A 16,126-nucleotide genomic window follows, 5' to 3' on the forward strand; every position below is an offset into this window, starting at 1 on the left:
CAATTGTCCTTGAACACAACAAAGCTCAAAATGAATATTAGCAGTGTGCATTGGTGTCTGAAATGGTGTCTTTTTTTATACTACCACTAGGAGTCACCAAAGATAAAAATGTGCAAATGCTACATGTACTGTGGGGGCTTTAAAATGCCAGTAGTGCAGTGGTTTTCTTCTTCTGTTTGCTCCAATGAGGAAATGTATATAATAATATTTTTTCCATGTCATACAGAGTTTTGAGCATTGTAACACCACTGTAATGTAAATGTAAAATGTATTGTGTGTCTGAAGTCTGAAACCAGTAATGCTTTCACTCTGGAAATGCCTCTAGCTTCCTATATCTTTGTATCTTGAATATGATCTCCCATCCATGTTTTCTGATCTTTATGGTTTACAGTTTTTGTACCTTACCTTTTCATGACGTCAAAATGTCTCTATGTTGTATAAACAGATATTTAGAAACCATTTACAATCAATTTGTTGCCCTCAACATCGTTTGCATCAGCCTCTCCATTTCATTATAAGGTGTGCACAGTAAAGTAATCCAGTAGTCCAACGATGGAGAGTGAGTGCTGCTCTCTCTAATAAGGCAGGGGAGATGAGTCATCGGCGGAAGTGAGGCTTGGAAATAAGGAATGTGGAGACTGTGGCCTCTGGCTGAGATGAAAACCTCTGGTTCTGAGAAACAGACACACTCCGGCACAACTAAGGCGACCCACAAAGATCGCTATATCCCTTGTTGTATCAGTGAGCCTCTACTCAGTTACCATAAATCGATATTGTTATAATTCCTCATGGCTTCAACAGAATGATTCAGTTTTCTTATAAAGAAAGATGCCAACATTTCGGCCCTGATAATATTTTGTACTCAGTCTTAAGTTTTGTGAAATGAACAAATGGATGCTGAAATTCTGATGACACTTTATGAAGCCTCAGTGCCTGAAGTGTAGCATAATCGCATTTTAGTGGGCATCCATATGGCCTGTATGTTGCATACTCACCAAAATAACAACACTGTCTCACAGCTTACAGTATGGAGTGTAACACAGAGGCATCTAGACACATTCTGGTAAATATATCATTGTCCGTAAGCCGCACTGTACTTAAGATTTTAGAGAAAGTCAGAGCAGCTTATTTAAAATAAAAAACTCTCTAAAATGGTAAATTAATCTGGATGATTGCTTATGTTAATGTCTGTTTAATTTATTCAACCGTAATCATTTACAGTCATTTGCCATCATGTAGATGATGGTCTAAAAGGTGATTTCTAAGATTTTTTTCTACTCCACCGAGAAAATGGTGGGAGAATTTGTTAAATTGCTGTATCTATATCTGTTCATTTCAGGATTTCTTGATTTTATTGGCCAATTCTCAAATTATAGGATACTGCATCTAAAAAATATTGGTATTGGTCTTTTAAAAACCAATAACAATATGTATAATTCTAAATTATGAAATGTAAATTGCACTGCAGTATCCCGATGTTCTTTGAAAAAAATACTAATGACATAGCCTTGGTGTCCTTGGCTGTAGCTCTGTCACTGTGAACGAATTGCTGGAAGTGTAAGTGACTAAACTTAAGTAAACCACAGCCTCTGTGAGTAAAGAGGCTTTTTACAGCCACCTTTCAAGTCTACAGGAGTCATGGTACTCAAAAGAGTATCACTTCATTAAGGAAGCGCAACTTATATGGTTTATTATAGCACCGATTTTAATTAATTTGTCACACAAACATTTTTTAAGAAAAACAACCAAACAAACTTGCATTCAGGAAGAAGAATATAGCCTGCAGTTGGTTGTCTTGGCTTTAAAATATAATAACCAAATATGACCTTACTCAGGAATCAAAGACCTTCAAAAAATCTGCTATTTACAATTTAATTAAAAGATAATTTTACTTGGCACATTACAGACAAAATTACATATTGCATTGGTCTGGCCATCTCTCCCACAGTCTTCATTCCATGAATTATTGAAACAGCGCCCCTCTCAAATGTAATGGATTGTAAATGTCATGTCAGTTTGTGTGGTGGAAAAGGGTATTGCACTCCTACACCAGAGGCCATCTTGTAAAGTCTACCGTGGGGAGGAGAAGTTGTCATCCTTTAATTAAAAGATAGTAAGTATCTACGAATCAGTTGTGGGCAGTTGTCATACCACTGTGAGAGTGAATGTTCAAGATTATAGAAGAAAAAAAAACTACAAAGTTAACATTAAGCCAGCAGCAAACTGGCCTCACACCAGACAAAAGCAACATCATTCAAATTAAACAACTGGGAGTGTTAGCAAGTTCACCAGTGTTGCTAATGCAGCACATTTTCAATATTAAACAACAGTATAGGTCTAAAATTCAGCTGGCAATAAACAACCTAGTTCCGTTTATGCCATCTAGCAGCCTTAGTAATGGACTCCAGAATAACCCATAGGTCCCATTTGTTGCTTTCCAAAGCCATTATAAATCACTGTTAAAAAATAATTTTGTTTTATGGTGTGATGACGCTGTGGTTAAGGTCTGGTTAGTTTCAGGCACAAAAACCACTTGGTTAGGGTTGGTTTGGGTTAAAATGATCACTTGAAATCTAGTTTATATTTCCTTAAAGTTTCCATCGTCAAAGTCACCTTTGTCGTCATGTAAACGCGGCTGGAAACATGACACTCACTGTTGGAAATGGGAAGTTAAAAGTGTTCTCCTGCAACAATGTCCATTTTTTGCCAACTAACTAACTATCTAACCACAACTATCTGTCCATCCACCCAACCCACCTCCTCCTAATATGACAAAATCATCTTATCAAGTCACCTTATACTAAAACAACCATGGGATATTAAACATGGATATTGACCACTTTGTCTTCATAAAGAGAATAGTCTTCAAATATTGTTACTCTCCCTTTGTCTGTAGTCTACAACGTCTCTGTCATTGCTCGTCATGGCTTTACTGATGATTAGCGGTCCAACCTAGCTGAATGTGTTTACTTGTTCTGCAGTTGTTGTTCTGTTTGTCTGAAACCTTAATTATTTGCTTGAACACTGAAATTGTTGCGTTATTGTGCACTGCTTACACAGACACAATCAATAAATGAGACAGAGGCTTATTGGTTTTGAAAAAAAAATTGAGTTTGCCATGTATAATGAGTAATCTGCTTTAATACTTAATAAGGCAGTTGCTCTATTCCACTCATCTGTTTTTTATGCTTATGCTAAGAAGAGAGATTATAGAACTGATCAACACATTAGTAAGGGCTGAATTTCTGTAAACAGAAATAAAAGCCAAATCAGTATGTACCAGAAATCTAAATGTGATGCTTGAACTTATGATGTGTCCCACAGTAAAAGAATTGTGAGTCATGCTTTTGATAAGTGCCTGATGCAGTCAGTTTAAGGTTCTGATGAAAGAAAACAAGAACCTTATGGGGATTTATTTTAGTTTTGTATTAAAGTATTATTTCATTATACTGATTCGTTGTTCATGTAATGATTTAATCTCATTTCATCAGATTAGGCAGCCAGATGTAATTTCACTTGATAAAATCCCATCTCCTCTGGAAATTGGTACACATATATAGACAGCCAAGTTTTAGCCTATTATCATCCGTCTTGTCATTTTGCCTTGTTGCAAGTGATGAAATATTTAAAAAGCAATTAGGGTTTTCTCAGTGATCATCACATGAATCAAAGAGAAAACGTGGGGAAATAGATCCTAAAATGCACAATTTCTGTGTTCAACAGTGAATCCAGCTGTTTATCAAAGTACAAAAGAAGTCATTCAGATGTTTTCTTTGATAGATATGCTGCAATTGAGTATTTATGTTGCTACTGATACAGTTCCTGAAACATAAAATATTCCTGCCCCACTTGTGGTGTTTCACCCGCAGATAGAACAGTCAATAAAAAAGTTACCATCTTCCAATTTGTGTCAGGATGCATCAAATACAGCAGAAAGAAAATAGTCATAATACCAGCAGAAAACATGGTTCACTTTGGACACATAAATGTACTCAAATTAATTTATGACTGAGGTTTTGCATTACAGACAAAAGTTAAGCTTCCTATTGTAACCTATTTAGTATTGGAGCAAGTAAAACATCTTAATCTCATAAACTACACTCATAAATTACCCTAAAAGAGATACAGTTGTTGATCAAAATATTGAGTAACTGAGCTAAAGGAATTGTTCATACTACTGAAAATTAAATATAAAGCATAAAGTCTGTCCAAAGGTGAAATCAAAGGGACCCATTTTTTATCTTCAAAGGAGCTCTAAGAGTGTAGTTTGGGAATTTGTAGGCCTAGAATCGAGATTTTGTATTTTCTTTTGCTGGTTTTTGGGTCAGGGGCCTCATATGGGTCAAGGAGCCCACTGATAAAAGAGAATTTACATTTACATCAACTCAAACAGTTGATGATACATCACTGAGCAGAGACATACCAGTTCTCTAACAAAAGACACTCCGCTGACTATCTCAATGGAGTGACGTCAGTCCCTAAACAGCTCTGTGTTCTGTCATGCAGAGACGTCGGCCAACACCGCAACAAGTCTGGTAAATCTAAATAAAAGCGGACCGATTCTTTTTGTACATCATGCTGGAAAAATGCATAGTATGCACAGTGTTTCGCAAAACGGGCAAGGCCCAAGTCATGTATACATCATTTATAAGAAGAAGAGCGTGAAATGATAAATAAAAAGGAGCCGGGTGTTTGGAGGGAGAGTGTGAGTTGCCCTCCAACCTTTCAACATGATGCTTCGCGATTAAGGTAATGTAATAAAGGTTTACTATGAGGATAGAGGGGCTGGTGAGTCATAGGTCAACGGTGGGTGTAAGGTGAGAACATCGGAAAGCCCGAGGCGTTTAGGGACTTAATGAGGCCTCGTGCATCTCCCGAGCGCCCAATATTAAGAGTTATTACTTCCTCTCCTGCTGTAGCTACAAGCACCTTGTTTCATTCACAGCCTTTGTACAACTGCTCTAATCGCATACACACACGCTCACATGAACACATGTATGAACTGCCTTTAGTGCTTTTGTCTTTGCTTTTGTCTTTCCTTATCCAGTTTAAATCCAAATGTGCTCATGCATGTCACAAGTACACCTTTTTTTTTTTTTTACAAGCATCATGATCATTTTCTCAACTACAGCCATTGTGTATATTTGTAGTGATGAAAATAGGACAGTGCATTTAAAACATTCAACTTATAGCCAAAACAACCTTCCTTGTCTCTACATATGACCATGTAGCCAGTTCAGCTGGAGTTGCATTGCTATATCATGTCATTACTTTGCTGCATCTTACATCTCAAACACTCTTTGCAATGAGGTGGTCCATTGAATGTGCCAAAGCACTGGTCACTGCTTCTCATACAGCATTTCATCAAACACAACTCCATTTATTACGTTTCATTCAGGAAACTATGGAGGCCTGGAGGGGAAAATAATGGAAAAATAATTTGTGCTCTTGAATTAATTATTTGTGCTTTTGATTTAGCATAACATTCATACACCCTTCACACCATGGATCACTTGTGTTTAAGGTTTTACATTGATCTTGGACTGAGATATGTGGATATACTTCAGGTTTTGGCTGTTAAATACATCTTAATGTTATATTTGAGATTCCTTAAATGCTTTTTAGAGGAAACGTGGTTTCGCTGTAAAGACTTTGATGACTGCAGATGTCTCCTTGTTAATAAAAACTCACCTTCAGGGTTCTTGAGCGCTTCATCAATGTCTCTTTGTCATCTTCTTCAAACTTCTGTACTGTATATGATATTAAATCAAGGGCACAAATTACTCATTTGTGTGTTCAAATTATTAAATAGATATAACAAATTATTAAATTGTGTGCACAATTTTTTTGTCCAGCTCCCGGACTCCATAGAAAACCACATGTGTAGTTTGTTAACATACACAATCTCTTATAAAGTATTGCTTCATGTTGCTTCTCCTCTCTGTAATAACTTGACACACGTTGTTGCAACACCTCCGGTAATTTTTACACCTAAAAAGGTAGATTAGATCATGTAATGATGCAAAAGTATCTGTCTGACAAATGAGGTTGTTGAGATAGTAATGAAACTGCCATTCATCCAAGAGACTTACTGAAACTGGTCTGGCTGACTGCTTTGTTTAAGACTGTAAATACTCCACTGAAGATGCTCGATTGTGATGTTTCCCTTGACCAAGCTGATGTGAGATATTTATGCAAGACTCATTCAGAAATATGTTTCTCACAACTAAAATATGTAAACTGCCATTTGCTAGTCAGACTGAACTCCTGCTCCCACAGCAGTTTGTGACAAGTTTCAATATTTACATTTTTCTGTGACATCAAAATGCACCAGACTTAACAAAAGAAGGATGAATATGGAGCAGAGTTCTGGCTTTGTTCTTCAAAAGGAAACAGTTTCTCCTCCTCACAATATCTGAAATGCTGTCACTTGGACTCCCTCCATGGAATTATAAGCATTTACAGGCTCTACCTTGTAACTGTCAAAATGCTAAGTGTTGAGGGTCAGTGTCGCTTTGCAGTTTTGGAATACCTGTTCTGCCACCACTATTTCTTTCCATTGTGTTTTGTGGATTTATTTTAGACATTAGTAGTAGTGACATTACAAGCTTTCAACTGATAAAAAAAAATCAAAACATCTTCATTTAACCCGACAGGAAATCAGAAGATAGTGGGATAAGACACAGGTGTTTTTAGTTGCCGGTCTACAAGCTAAAAGAGAGGATTGTGGGTTCATTTGAGTAAAACTGTCGAGTGTTTCTGGGAAGAGTAACATTTATGTATAAACCAAGAGACACCTGCATTGGAAGCTACACAGTCTATTGTCGTTAAAATATGTCAGAAGACACATTTGTTTTACAGTGTGAGCATGTTCCTTTCAAGGGCTTGCAGCATAAATGCAATCATTTATAACTGAAGGAAAAACATAGTTGTTCTCTTTTTGTCTGGACAGGTAATTTAAAAAGTCACAGCTACTTTTCTGGACTAGATTTGTTCTTCCTTTTTCTTCCTTTCATTGTTTACTTGAGATGATTTGTTTTCAGTTTTGTCTGGTTGTAAATTCTTCTGTTATCCAGAGTTTTGCCATCTACAGGGTCAATGGAAGTAGTGCTTCCACCTTAAAGTCCTTATGATCACACTGGATGTTATATACAAGACATCAGCGCTGGAGACTGAGGATCACCTCCTCACACTTGAGGGAAATATGAAGTGATCTCTGCAGAGAGAATCATCAGAGAATCTGAACAGCAGAGATGAGATGAGGTACAGACATAAAGTTTGTTGTTGGCTGAGAAACGTTAACTAAACCTCCTTCATTTATTGGATATCTAGTAAAAAGTTGGTAGTGATTTCCTTTTTCTTTGGTATTTTGCTTGTTTTGCATCATGCTGCAAAGTGAAAAAGTCGGCTTTTAAATGAATCACAGACTGACAAGCGACCAACTTCCTGTGCCACTGTGCTTTTTCTGTTAATATACTTTCTCTCAAGTGTATATATTCTGTTCTCACATACATACATTCTCATTTTATATTCTTTATAGTGGTTTTTGTTGGACCGACCAAGAACCAGCCCTATAACCGCAGGTGTCCGTGAGTGAGTGATGAAGTTACACCATTGGTCGGCCAGCCAAGTGTTGGAGTTTCCCCAACGGCTGTTGCTCTTTCAAAATGAATCAGTGCAAGATGATGGTCGCACCGCTGTCCTCTGCGACAGCGGTGCGACTCAGAGTGACTGTGTTTCCTGCTCTGAGCTGGCAACACTGTCAGCAGCCAGTAAGACAGACACTCCGCTGTGCGTTTGGATTTTATAACTAAACTAATATCATTATTTCTCTTTTTTATTTTTATTTCTTTTTGACAAATAGGTAATGCAGTAACAGAATCTGGATCCATATTTGATCAGCACAGCGTAGTTTGACAATTTTATCTGAGTTTCATGAGTTGTCGGCTTTCTTTTTTTCCCAACTTTATTGACTAAACAACACACGTTTGTTTTGATCTGAGATGTTGGTGCTATATTGCGACATCTAGTGGTTGAAAGTTGTGTATTACGACTTTAACAAGTCAACAAACTCAATTGCTGAACTTCTGTCATTTTAAATGAAATTTTATGCCCTGAAAAAAAAAGATTAACCTTGTTATACGATTTTTTAAAAATCCTCAGTGAATGTGGATTTCAGTAAGTCCTTCATTGATCTGAGGCATTGTTCAAATCAATCTGGTGTTGATGAATCTCAGGTTTCCGGGACCACGTACAGTATAATTCAATCATTGAATAATTTTATAGCATTAACATTATGTGAATAAGAACACTAATATTTTCTTTTATTAGTCAGTTCCTAATTATTGGTCCACAGTCATTCATCCAGTCGTTGATGATATTTGTTTTCAGCTGAGTGGTAATAAAAAGTCAGTCTGTTAATGTGCCCTCCTACCATTCTAGACTATGACTCATATCTAAGCCTCACTGCAGAGAGTTATATGTGATGTGAATACTTATCAAGGCAACAATCCGAAACTTGTTTCTACACTTCAGGCTTTTGTGAGTAAATCAGTGGCACTGGAGCACACGTTTGCTTTTTTTTTTTTTTTTTTTGTATATCAACGATCGTACATGATGCCACATCACACCATGATGACAGAGAGGATGCAGATATATGTTTTGTGAAATAGAATATACAAAGGAAATGTATTGATACACAAATATTTGATTTGCTTTCTGGAACTGCTCTGATTATCCATTTAGATCTTACTTTTGATGATTTGGAAAGAGAACCGTATTCAGATAGGACATTCACATGATTGGTTGCATTATAGTGTTATTAAGATGAGATGCAAAGTCACTTATTAATATGTGGCTCTTGTTTACAAAGAAACATTTCTATACTATACTTTTTTCATGCTTGAAAGTTGCACTGTTATTGAGTGCGTTTTGAGGCAGGGAGGGGGGAAATGCTATCTGACCAACTGAAATAACTGTTGTTTGACGTCATGACTTTATTTTTAGAAGGTAATATATGGGTGTGGAAGTGCCTTTTCATGTTAGAATCAAAATACAAACACATAACATACACGTACTGATGCACCCGTGTGCACATGGGCAGACAATCACGTGTGCGTGTGCAGGCAGATGAGAGCTTTTTCTCCTAATACCAGGCAAATGTATATTCACACCTGCTGATGAGCTATATTTGTTTGCACGTGTACTGGTATGCAGTGATTTCGAGGGGTCACTGTGTTTAAGCCATAGAGAAACATTAGAGGTCTTACAAGATGGCTGAATTTTGTATTGCATCAGAAATGGAAGGATTTCAGATATATTTTTGTCTCTCACCTATAGTATGCTCACAGTGGGTGAAAGTATTAGTGGGATTATCCTGGTTTGTCACTGGCTTCTAGACCTCTAAGCTCACACAGACATGTGCAGTCCAACATGCCTTAAAACATATTACTATTCACATGAAATAAACATGTAGCAAGATGCACTAAAAAAATCTATGTGGGTAAAGGAGAGAAACATGTAAGCAAGTAAAAATGCACTCATAATAAACAGCTCTATTTATATATCACTGTTCAAAACAAAATGTTCCACAAAGCATAAAAATACCAAAATATGGCAAAACACGGTCAAGAGAAAATAGTTTGGGCTGCATATTGAACCTCAACATTTTTTCAGTACAATCTGAAATGTGTTTGTAGCACAAAGTATCAAAAACTGTCAAGTAAGAAAGCATCAAATGCTCGTTCAGATCTGTAGTCTTGTTAACTTTTAGATTACTTTCAGGTTTAAATAATAATATCAATTTTTATTTTGACATTAGATGTTTTTTTGTTCTTGCTGCTTATGTGTAGAAAACATTCAACATTGGATAAGTTTGGCTTTTTTTGTTTAATTTACATTCAAATTTTCAATTGGATGTGACTTTTATACCAAAGGATTGTTTGTTTTCTTATTTTTTATTTGTTTTATTTGTAAAGGACTGTATAAAATGGCAAAGCTGAAAGCTAATGTAGCAACCTGATGATAAATCTGTGAAGTTCTGCAGAAGCTTCATTGTTGTATCAGGTCAGTGTTGGCATCAGTTTTGGGATTACCATTAAATTTAATGTGAAAACCACTTGGGGCCTTTGGGGAATTCCTTTTTGTATTTTAATTTCTCACTTAAGTTAGGAAATAATATTAATATATAAAATTTGATACATTAAAATGGTTGGCCCCTGAAAGAAGCAACAAAGAGGTTTTATTTGTTTTTAAAGCACTTTATGCAGCCGAGACTCAGACTCAAAAAACTTTTTTTTTTTTTTTTTTTGTAGAATTAGATTACAGTGTTACACCTGCAAATTGAAAAGTGAAACATGTATTCATTCGCTAATTTACTAATTTAATTTAGTCAGTATCAGTTATAAGGTCCTTTTTGTCTGTTGGTAAGGTTTAACCAACATTTCAGACTTTCAAATCGTTTGCATGTATAAAATAAACATAAAACAAAACAAAATAACTAAATACATTTTAATAAATTCCTTCAAACTAAAGAACAGTCAAGTCTTAAACAGAATTAAGAGTAAAATCATATTCTTCTGCTGATATACAGAGATGAAGAAATCTTACCTTTGTATGTCATTGCAGTGTCTGTGTCCTGTATGGAAGTCCAGGACTGCCAACATTAAAATTAAATTAAATAGATATTTTTATTATCTTTGTAATAAATATTTCATTTTCCATTTGCATGTACATTTGTGCAACCAAATATAACATTAAAATGTGTCACATTTAATAACTTGTCAATTGACAAATAATTAGTGCACTGCTAAGTATAACTCAGGTTTTACCTGATTGTTTCAAATCTGCTTATCAAATCCACTTTAGAATCCCTTATTGAATCCACTTGGGTTCAGCTTTTCACACTTCTAAGTAATTAAAAATGTGATGAAAATAACTAAAATTCAAAGATTGATTTGAGAGCTGTATGTAGCTAATTAACATCAATGCTGTTAGCAACTTGACAAAAGGTGAAATTAAAACTTATGATCACTCTACAGTCGAGAGTGGACTGTTTTGTTAAGTACAACAAGACCAACAGAGTGATGAGTCCTCTCTGATCAAACAGTCTCACTGATCATGTCATGTCAGGTTCAGGAGTCAGATTTTCCCTGTTAAACTTGCTCGGGAAAATAATTTAACATCAACAGTTTAATAATTTTGAAACAGAAGGTCCTACAGTAGCTATATGTATAGAAGTAACTACACTTGATGTTCGGCCGTGTTTCATACATTTCATATCTTCTGGCTACTGCTAAAAACTTGAACGTTTCTGCCTTCTCAGCTAACAAAATATGGTTACAGATATCAATTCAATCTTTGAAAATTAATTAAATTGAACATATGTATAGCTTTAATAAAGCTGAAACAATTAGTCAATAAATCGATTAATAGATGAATCAAGAAAATAATGAACAGATCAATAGATAAGGCCTGGATCACTGCGGAGAAACTGCTATCACACTGCTGCTGCTGCTGCTGGACAGCTTTCTGTAATTTAAAATGTGAAGTTTTGTAACTTACAAAATTTTATTCAATTATTTATTCATTGAGAACAAGTGTACAATAACCCTGTTTGTATATATGTGACTGTTTGGTTGTGTTCCTAAAATTGTTTATATGAACATCATAAACAGTTTCAATCCCCAGTTTAACTACTAATCTGAATTATTCTGCGAGGTAGATTAAACTGCTGGTAGCCATAGCAACAACTCTTATGCTTCAGTTAACTCGTTAGTGAAACTGCACTAACCATTGACCTAGCCATTAGGTTAAAAGGGAAAAATGGATCAAGATTTATAAACAGCCTCTAATCCTTTAACAAGCAGCCAAGGTTTAAGTGCAATGATAGACTTCTACAGTAGGTGTCCTGATTTAGAAAGTTACTAATATACTCAGCAGATATACAGTACATAGTATATAGTATACAGTACAGAGAGTTAATGATACAAATATACCCTCACTGATTATATTGAAAAGTGTTCCTAATATTTTGCCCCCCTCATGTATGTTAACGGGCGGACAAAACATTTGTAACACTTTTCAATATAATTCACTCCAGTGAACCACCATAACTCTCTATGGTCTCAATAATAAACATAAAGTAGAATTATCACCTTTCTGACAACAAAAAGAAAATCTGAAAATGAATAAGCTTCATAAAAGTAGAATTTATGGCAGAGCTGTTGTATTGGATTGCACTGGATTGCACAGTTGAGTGGAGTGTATGTTTCATATTTGTAAATATGAGACATTTTGCTGTTTTCTTTTGTAGATTTTCTTTTGTTTTTGTTGAATTCTTACATTTTTTATATTTTTCAAATCAACAAAATAAATATGCCAAAAAAAACTGTATTACTGAAAAATATGTAAAATTTGTCAAGAACCTACTGTCCATTTAAACCAGTACATGGTAGAGCCAAAGAAGCAGGATACTTTTATTGACCTGTGAGGACTAAATAAAGCTTTAGGTTTTTTTTTTTTTTTTAAAAAAAGGAAAAGGTAAATATGAATGAATAAATGAATGAATGTGGGTCTGTGTATGCATGCGCATCTCTGTGAAATTTCCACTGAAAATACCAGACAGCATTTCAGTCAGTAGGGGGAGAAAACACTTCATCCCACTGTCGGTATCAGAGCTCTTGGTCTCCTCTCGCTCTCTCTCTCTCTGCCTCCTGAGTCTCCCTCCCCCACTGTAGGCAACACCATGAGTCAGAGAATGGCACATTGACATGAGTGGCATGGCCATCCTCACACAGAGTCAAAGATACAGCCTGGACTTTATTTCACTGTCCAGATTTTGTGAATATATGTTCTTGAAGGAGCCTCAGTCGTAGATGGAATAAACTTTCAGAAACCATCATATGTAACTCAAAATCAGATTTATTGTTTGGAAAGAAACACATTTATGGAAACAGACACAGTCTACTATCAGAGCCTCAGGGAGTTAGTTAAGGGCACAAAATTGTAACGTACGACTCGCTGAGCTTTTTTTCCATCTCTCTGCTTGAATCTTTGCCTCCCTTTGCATCTGTCATGAATCAGGAAGTTGTCACATTAGATCATTGATGAAGACTGAAGTTGTAATAGTATGTAAATATGTCTTTTCAAGAGGGGAATCTCAGTGGCGTTGTCGGGTAAAATCAGTGGCACACAGATATGAATTAAAGGCAAGGGCAGGTGAAAGTGAGTTTAACGCTGTCAAAGCCAATTATGGTATTAATTAATTCAAGTTATAATGACAAAGCACAGCCCTGTCTCCTAGAAGTTTTGTTCATGCTACTATCAGTAATTTGCAACACACTTGGACAGAACAAAATGCTGCCTGGATTATGTTTTCTGCATAATTTTCTACATAATCACTAACAATGTATTTAATTTGTTTTCTATGACAGTATTCACTCCTGCAATACGATATTTCCTTGTACGTAGTAACTAAAGCACAAATGATGTTTGTATGTTAAGTTTGGGGAAAGATGGTGGTCCTGGTTTGGTATTGACACAGGATGTGTTTCATGTAAAAATAAAACATATCGCTTCCTTCACTGTAAAAAATGTTGCCAGTGAATATAATCCAGGCAGCAAATATATGTTCCCTTCAAAACATATTTGAATAAATAAATTAGTATAATACTTTATGAACATAATTCCTAGATGAGGTCACAAAGTAACAAACACATAGAGTGTTTACTATCTACAGCTATACCGATCTGTAGGCCACAGAATGTGACATTGTAATCTTGGCAGTTCATACTGTGGTGATCACATACAGTATTTGTAATGCTGGTATCAAATAGATTGTTTGGACCAGAGAGTTATCGACAAGATAGATGCAAAAAGCAAAATGTGCAACAAATTGCAAAGTAACCAAAAGTTACTTTCTTTCTTAAAGTGCTATAGATTTTGAAATAGCTTAATGGCTTTTCATGTGTACTTTATATCGTTGTCTTTAAAGGGGACATATCATGTTTTTTGTGATTTTCTGTCATTTATATACTGTTATGATGTCACATATCTATGTTAAACATGGTCAAAGGTCCAAAACATGATGTTAACATATGTAAAAAAAGCCCAGGCTTCAACCGGTTCTGAACATTTCATTTGCAGTATCATTTTTTTCTACCTTGCCCTGTAGCTCGTTGTGCATGCCCATAAACGACTGTCCATTCTGTAGCCTTTGTTGCTAAGTTTTTTCCATATGTTGTTTGCGTTGTTCACCCGCATATTTCAGATTGGATTTCAGCTACAACATGTATGGATGTATTTGAGAAGTTGACATTTGGGGTAGAGAACGAGAAAAAGTAGTGAAATCTATTTCCTACTACTATAGTTTGTTTCATGATTTGTTTACCAAGCCTCCTCGGCCACAGGAAGTCTGCTGATGGACAACTTCCTGAAGCTGGCCAATCAGAGCAGAGTGGGCTTCTTGTGACGGGGGCCTTAAAGAGACAGAAGCTAAAACGGCCTGTTTCAGAGAGAGACTGAACTGAGGGACTGCGGAAAGGGTCAGTATAAGTTCAATAAGGAGTTTTTTGAAATATAAATCATGCAAAGATATTCCAGTAGAGCCCCAGAATATAAACCTGGAAATGTATATAATATGCCCCCTTTAACTCTGCAACACTCCGTTTGTGGTTTGTCTTGCTTGGATTCAGCTTGGAGGTGGCGGTGATAGTGTTGTCTTTTAAATAAAGCTTACTACCAGATTCTGACCATAATAATAACATGCTCTTAACCCCCAGAAAGAGCTTCCAAAAGTGTCTTGGGAGGTACAAAGGGCAAAGGCCAGGATGCAGCGACTGGCAAAGACAGAGAGGTCAGGTTAGGTCAGAGGCAGGCCAGCATGCAGGCCAGAGACAGTCAGAAAGGGAAAACAGAGGACATGCTTGGCAAGTTAATGAAGTCAACGTCAATACTGGTTTGATGGCACAGGTTTTGTAATTGTTAGGAATGTTTCATGAAACATCACTAAAACCTTGAAGTCTGGTGTCCTCTGAGTGCTTGTATTCCGTGTTTGCTCAGAAGTGACTGTTGCTGTCGTATTTGAATTACATACATACAATTTCTTGTCAGAATTAAAACTAATAAAAGGAGATATGAAAAGCACATCAAAAAAAAAATCTTGTTTGTTTGCTTTTTCGGGCTGCTTGTGGGCATCGTAACAAGCTGAAAATGTAGATTGTCCTTTTCTCACATTAAAGTTGTGTTGGCAAACTGTTACCAAAAAGTTGCCAATTCACATATCTAGCAGACACAGAGCAACATCAGCATTCATTTGGACTCTGTAAGTCCAACCTTCACGCTTCTTTTAACTCTGTTTTGGTCTCCACCAACTCCTGGGGGGGAATTTCTGGCTCTTTAGCTGCTAAATGCTCCACTGTGTACATCAGCTAGTTGCCAACTCTGTCTGTCATTTGGTTCAGGGCAGATAGCTTACAGTTATTGTTTTTTTTTAAAAACTTTTTCTCTGAAAGCAGTCACCTGCTGTGGCTGGAGACAGCACGCATGGTGACATGGTGAATTTAAATAAAAACATTAATATAAAACAATGGGCTGAAAAGTTTTAAAAATGCTCTGTAGAACTGAGGGGAACCGCAGATATGGGTGATAATTCTGTGTGGGGTTGTCACTACACTGACCACCTTACATTACACAGTAAAGTGATGCTGATATCTCACATGTATTACAAAAACTACACAGTACTCTGAGGAATAATTTTGCTCATGAAGAACTTTTTTTAAACAATTATCCCCTTTGGTCATATACATGTTTGTTAAGTTTGTGTATAGTATATGTATATATGTATAAGTTTGTGTAAGTACTATCAGTGTTATCTTTTCCTATCTTAGTATTTTTTCTAATCATATGTGTATGCTAAATATGGTTGCTCTCATTGGTTGATAAAAATGATGTTATCATGTTATTTTTAGCTCCACAAAATGAGTTTCTTTGAGAGGGATTATAGTTATTAGGCATAACCTGCAGTCTCTACTGTTCATGTTTGACGTCGTGTACTGTATATTTCTGGAAATACAATTATAACAAATATTGCTGTAATTTTAGAGTAATTTCCAAGTGAATAGTTACG

The sequence above is a fragment of the Thunnus albacares genome, chromosome 1, assembly GCF_914725855.1.
Source record: "Thunnus albacares chromosome 1, fThuAlb1.1, whole genome shotgun sequence".
Classification (NCBI taxonomy): Eukaryota; Metazoa; Chordata; class Actinopteri; order Scombriformes; family Scombridae; genus Thunnus; species Thunnus albacares.